Source organism: Arachis hypogaea, chromosome 10, assembly GCF_003086295.3.
Source record: "Arachis hypogaea cultivar Tifrunner chromosome 10, arahy.Tifrunner.gnm2.J5K5, whole genome shotgun sequence".
Taxonomy (NCBI): Eukaryota; Viridiplantae; Streptophyta; class Magnoliopsida; order Fabales; family Fabaceae; genus Arachis; species Arachis hypogaea.
In genome coordinates, this window is record NC_092045.1 from 85,345,899 (window position 1) to 85,353,095 (window position 7,197).

General features: G+C 34.0%; 1 non-coding gene across 1 annotated transcript; it reads left to right on the forward strand.

The window, feature by feature from the left end:
- The first annotated feature begins 216 nt into the window (after positions 1-216).
- On the forward strand, positions 217-323 carry LOC112719140 (small nucleolar RNA R71). The gene has a single exon (XR_003161454.1). It is a non-coding gene; the product is annotated as a small nucleolar RNA R71 (small nucleolar RNA).
- Positions 324-7,197: the final 6,874 nt, after the last annotated feature.

The following is a 7,197-nucleotide window of genomic DNA, read 5'->3' on the forward strand; positions in this document are numbered from 1 at the left end:
ATTTCAAGAACTTCTTTCCTCTGAGGCGTCCCATTATCCACAAGTTTTCTCTCAGAGGTGTACATGAATTGGTTATTAGCAACCATGTCAATGAGTTCCTGAGCTTTTGTAGGCATTTTCTTCAGGTGAATAGATCCACCTGCAGAATGGTCCAATGACATCTTAGACAATTCAGACAGACCATCATAGAATATATCCAGGATGGTCCATTCTGAAAGCATGTCAGAAGGACACTTTTTGGTCAACTGCTTGTATCTTTCCCAAGCTTCATAGATGGATTCACCATCTTTTTGCTTAAAGGTTTGAACATCCACTCTAATCTTACTCATCTTTTGAGGAGGAAAGAACTTGGCCAGGAAGGCCGTGACCAGCTTATCCCAAGAGTTCAGGCTATCTTTAGGTTGAGAGTCCAACCATACTCTAGCTCTGTCTCTCACAGCAAAAGGGAAAAGCATAAGCCTGTAGACCTCGGGATCAACCCTATTGGTCTTAACAGTATCACAGACCTGCAAGAATTCAGTTAAGAACTGAAAAAGGATCTTCTGATGGAAGTCCATGAAACTTGCAATTCTGTTGCATTAAAGAAACTAATTGAGGCTTCAGCTCAAAATTGTTTGCTCCAATGGCAGGGATTGAGATGCTTCTTCCATGTAATTTGGAATTTGGTGTGGTAAAGTCACCAAGCATCTTCCTTGCATTATTGTTGTTATTATTTTCGGCTACCATCTCCTTTTTCTGTTCGAAAATTTCAGTTGGGTCCTTTTCAGAGTATTGTGCTTTAGCTGCTCTTAGCTTCCTCTTCAAGGTCCTTTCAGGTTCAGGATCAGAGTATAGAGATTCCTTTATGTGAGTAAAAGAAAAAAAGAATAGAAAAGGAGAAGAGGAAAATTCGAACACAGAGAAGAAGAGAGGGTTCGAATTTTAAGATGAAGAGAAGTGTTAGTAATTGAATAAATAAATAGAAAGAGATGGGAGGAGGAGAATTTCAAAAATTGTTTTGAAAAAATAGTTAGTGATTTTTGAAAATTAAGAGAAGAGATAAAATTAAAATCAAAATTTGAAATAATTAGTTAATTAAAAGAATTTTGAAAAAGAGGAAGGAATTTTCGAAAATTAGAGAGAAAAAAGTAGTTAGGTGGTTTTGAAAAAGATAAGAAACAAACAAAAAGTCAATTAGTTAGTTGAAAAAGATTTGAAAATCAATTTTGAAAAGATAATAAGTTAGAAAAGATTTTGAAATCAATTTTGAAAAGATATGGTTGAAAAAGATTTGATTTTTAAATTTAAAATTGATTACTTGACTAACAAGAAACTAAAAGATATGATTCTAGAATTTAAAGATTGAACCTTTCTTAACAAGAAAGTAACAAACTTCAAATTTTTGAATCAATCATATTAATTGTTAGTGAAGTTTTTGAAAATTATAAAATAAAATTAAGAAAAAGATTTTGAAAATCAATTTTTTTTAAATTTTTGAAAATTAATAAGAAAAATGAAAAAGATTTGATTTTTGAAAAAGATTTTGAAAAGATAGGATTTTTAAAATTGAAATCTTGACTTGACTAACAAGAAACAACTAATTTTAAAAATTTTTGACTAAGTCAACCCAAAGATTTTGAAATTTATGAGAGAAATAAGGAAAAAATTTTTTGATTTTTTTTGCATTTTTAATGATGAGAGAGAAAAACACAAATATGACCCAAACAATGAAAATTTTGGATCAAAACCAATGATGCATGAAAGAACACTATGAATGTCAAAATGAACACCAAGAATACTTTGAAGATCATGATGAACATCAAGAACTTATTTTTGAAAAATTTTCAAGAAAGAAAAGCATGCAAGACACCAAACTTAGAAATTTTCAATGCTTAGACTCTATGAATGCAAAAATGCACATGAAAAACAACAAAAAACACAAAACAAGAAAATTTAAAGATCAAACAAGAAGACTTACCAAGAACAACTTGAAGATCATGAAAAATGCAATGCATGAATTTTTCGAAAAATGCATAAATTTTTTAAAAACATGCAATTGACACCAAACTTAAAAATTGACACTAGACTCAAACAAGAAACACAAAATATTTTTGGTTTTTATGATTTTATTAATTTTTTTGGGTTTTTCGAAAATTAATTTTTTGAAAAACGAAAAAAAAGAAAAAATTTTTTTGAAAAAATTTTGAAAACTTTTTGGAAAACAAGATAAGAAGAAAATTACCTAATTTGAGCAACAAGATGAACCGTCAGTTGTCCAAACTCAAACAATCCCCGGCAACGGCGCCAAAAACTTGATAGGCAAAATTGTGATTTGCACTTTTCATAACTCAAACAATTCTTAGCAATGGCTCCAAAAACTTGGTGCACCCTACTATGGTTCACTCACATTCTTCACAACTTCGCACAACTAACCAGCAAGTGCACTGGGTCATCCAAGTAATAAACCTTACGTGAGTAAGGTCGATCCCATGGAGATTATTGGTATGAAGCAAGCTATGGTCATCTTGTAAATCTCAGTCAGGCGGATTCAAATGGTAATAATGGTTTTCGAATATAAGGATAAATAAACAGAAAATAAAGATAGAGATACTTATGTAAATCATTGGTGGGAATTTCAGATAAGTGTATGAAGATGCTTTGTTCCTGTTGAATCTCTGCTTTCCTACTGCCTTCATCCAATTCTTCTTACTCCTTTCTATGGCAAGCTGTATGTAGGGCATCACCATTGTCAATGGCTACTTCCCATCCTCTCAGTGAAAATTGTCTAAATGCTCTGTCACGGCACGGCTAATCATCTGTCGGTTCTCGATCATGTTGGAATAGAATCTATTGATTCTTTTGCGTCTGTCACTACGCCCAACAATCGCGAGTTTGAAGCTCGTCACAGTCATTCAATCCCTGAATCCTACTCGGAATACCACAGACAAGGTTTAGACTTTCCGGATTCTCAAGAATGGCCGCCAATAATTCTAGCTTATACCACGAAGATTCTGATTAAGGAATCCAAGAGATACACGCTCGTTCTAAGGTGGAATGGAAGTGGTTGTTAGTCAACGGTTTATAGGTGAGAATGATGATGAGTGTCACGAATCATCACATTTATCATGTTGAAGTGCAACGAATATCTTAGAATAAGAATAAGCTGAATTGAATAGAAGAATAATAGTAATTGCATTAATACTCGAGGTACAGCAGAGCTCCACACCTTAATCTATGGTGTGTAGAAACTCCACCGTTGAAAATACATAAGTGATGGTCGAGGCATGGCCGAATGGCCAGCCCCCAAAATGTGATCAATAGTCTCCTAAGATGAACAATAGATTAAAACTGAGACCAAAGATGTCTAATACAATAGTAAAATGTCCTATTTATACTAGACTAGCTGCTAAGGTTTACAGAAATAAGTCTAAGTGCAGAAATCCACTTTCAGGACCCACTTTGATGTGTGCTTGGGATGAGCTTGAGGTTTACACGTGCATAGGCTTCTCTTGGGGTTAAACACCAAGTTGTAACGTGTTTTTGGCGTTTAACTCTGGTTTGTAACGTGCAACTTGGCGTTTTACTCCAGAATGCAGCATGGAACTGGCGTTGAACTCCAGTTTGCGTCATCTAAGCTCAAACAAAGTATAAACTATTATATATTTCTAGAAAGCCCTGGATGTCTACTTTCCAACACAGTTGAGAGTGCACCATTTGAAGTTCTGTAGCTCTAAAAAATCCATTTCGAGTGCAGGGAGGTCAGCCTCCTATCAGATTTTTGCTCAGGTCCCTCAATTTTAGCCAGAAAATACCTGAGATCACAGAAAAACACACAAACTCATAGTAAAGTCCAGAAATGTTAATTTTTCATAAAAACTAATAAAAACATCCCTAAAAGTAGCTAGATCCTACTAAAAATTACCTAAAAACAATACCAAAAAGCGTATAAATTATCCGCTCATCAATGGCCACCAGGAAGGGTAAAGAGAAAGAATCTACAACGAGCACTAGCTAAGAAACCACAACCCCCGCCCACCTGCACATCTTTGCATGCACCGAGGACGGTGTAATCTCTAAGTGTGGGGAGGTCGATACCGATCTCTGTGGGTTAGTACCTTCCTGTCTCAACACCAATGTTTAAATTAGTTGTTGCATTTGCTTGTTTGTTTGATTTTGTGCATATTTTACCACTTGGTTGAAGTAATATTTTCTTTTTCAAGAAAAATTTCTATAGCATTTCACTAATTTGAATTAAACTTTTCGAAAAACTTGTTTGAAGAAATATTATATTGGAACATGATTTAGAGCTCGAACACACAAAACCAGTGAGATTTTGAGCCTATTTGATTGGTTGCATTTTATCAACCAATATATTTTATTTTTGTGTGTTTTTCTCTCTAAAATTGTGATATTTGTCTTGCTTAATTCTATATTTCCATTGTTTGATGTATGCATGCACTTATATGATTGAGGCCTTTGTTTCACTGAGCCTACATACCCATACGGCCTTACCCTTCATTACCCTTTACAAACCAATGTTGAGCCTATTTTATATTCTTTACTTTAGCACATCATTAACTCTAAGCAAAAAATAATAATATCCCTAATTTGAATCCTTGGTTAGCTTAGACTAGTGAAAGTGCTCACGAATTAAGTGTGGAGAAATTGGGATTGAAAATATCTGGTTTGAGAATTGGGTGTTGTATACTCTTGAGAAAATGTGAACAAGAATGTTAAGAACATGTTTATGCATTCAATACCTTAATCACATGCATTGAAAAAAAATATTTATTAAGAAAAGAAAAATAGAAAAAAAAAGAGAGAAAAAGAAAATAAAAAAAAAAGTAAATAAATAAAAAGGGGACAAAATGCCCCAAGTTAAGTAATAATATCAATGCATATGAGTTGTACTTAAATTTGGGATGCATGAATGTGTGGTAAACATAGTTAATGGGCAGTTAAATCTTGCATTGTAATTATATAGATTGTCCTAAGTTAGGTGGGAAGAGTTTAGGTTAATTAAGGATTCAGATTTCAGTCCACTTGACCAAATACAATCCTACCCTGACCTTGACCCCATCACAACCCTTAAAAGACCTCTTGATATGTGTATCTGTGCATTAATTCTTTGTTGATTGGTAGAAGAAAAGCAAGCCTTAGAAAGCAAGGTTAGTAGAGAATTGAGAGATCGAACCTTAAACACCTGAGCGATTAGAGTGCATACACTTCTAATGAGGGTTCGATGCTCGATTCTTTGTTCCCTGCCTTCATGAGCTATTTTCTTCTTGCAAGTTATTTGTACTTTATTTTGTGATTTGCATTAGTGAAATCTAGTTCATATTTGTTCTTGAAAGATTTATTTATTTTTTCACCAAGTAGGTAGAATCATTTTAGCATGTAGTTGCATTCACATTCATAGGTTGCACTGCATGAATCTTGTTTTTCCCTACTCATTTATTTTATCTCCTTAAGCTAAGCATGAGGATATGCTAATGTTTAAGTGTGGGGAGGTTGATAAACCATTATTTTATGATTCATATTGTGTTTAATTGAGTGGTTTTTATTAAGTCTTTACCCACTTATTCATATGATTAGCATGTACTTACAATTCCTTCCCAAATTGTTCTATGATTGAAAACTTGCTTCCTAAAGATCTTTTAATTGTATATTTTTATTCTCCTTTATACCATTCGATGTCGTGACTTGTGTGTTAAGTGTTTCGGGCTTCATAGGGCAGGAATGGCTTAGAGAATAGAGAGAAAGCTTACAAAAAGGGAAGGAGCACAAGAAATAAAGGAGACAACCAGCGGACAACGACGCGTGATGCGTGAGCATCTTGTCTATCTTTTCCTAGTGAATTTGTATCTAAGTTGTTGAGTTTAATTTAGAATTAATTATATTTTAGCCACTATGGATGCTATTTTGAGTTTTGTGCAATTTTATTTATTTTAGGTAGCACTCAGAGGGATTTGATGAAGTTTCTGCAGAGAAAAAGAAGAAACCAAAGAGATGACGAGTGAAGACCGATGCGGACGCATGGCTCACGCGACCGCGCAGAATGGAGAAATCGCAATTACGCGATCGCGTGCCTGACGCGAACGCGTGGACTGGAAAATGCACAAATGACGCAAACGCGTGGACGACGCGGACGCGTTACATGCGCGATCTGCAAAAATACAAATGACGCTGGGGGTGATTTATGGGCTGTTGTGACCCACTTTCTAGTCCAGAAAACACAGATTAGAAGCTGCAGAATGGACAAAGCAAGTGGTCCCCACCCATCCACTAAAAATCTGTTAATTAATTCGAATTTAAATTCAAATCTTATCTTTTAGGAAAAGATATTATTTTTTTTTTTTTTTGATAATTAGATTTTAAATTAATTAGGATTAGTTATAAATAGGAGAAACTTCTCTTCTATTCAAGATGACATTAGGGGGATTCCATTAGGGAATTCTATACAAATTTACATTCTACATTCCATGAGCAACTAAACCTCCACTGTTAAGGTTAGGAGCTCTGTCTATTTGTATGGATTGATTTTATTACTTTTTCTATTTTAATTTATGTATGGATTTATAATTTAAGAATTGTTTTCGCTCTTTATTTTATGAATTTGGGTGGAACGGAAGTATGACCCTCTTTCTATTTGAGTTCTTGTAAAACTTGGAAAAGCTCTATACTTGAACAACAGCTTGAAAACATATTCTCTTAAATTCTAATTATCTGGATTTAACGGGATACGTGACATATAATCCTTTTATTATTTGGGTAATTAGAGTTTTTGTGGCATGCAAACTGGAATTTGATCATGTACCCTTTAATTGGAATTAATTGACCAAGGAATTGGCAGTTAATGAATTTTAGAGGAGACTAGAAAGGTCTAAGGAATTAGGGTCTAGTCACATATAGTTTGCCATAAATTAAATCCTACATAATTAAAATAGTTAGTAAGAAAAGTTAATTCGAAAAAATAGATAACTCTGAAGCCTTAACTGTTTATCCATATTTTATTCCCAATTTTTTTAATTGTTTATACTTTTGATATTTTGAATTCAAACTTAAACCTTTTGAACATCTGAAAACCAATTTTTGCTTGCCTAACTAAGCTTATCAAACACTATTGTTGCTTGATTCATCAATCCTCGTGGGATCGACCCTTACTCACGTAAGGTATTACTTGGTACAACCCGGTGCACTTGCCGGTTAGTAAATGTG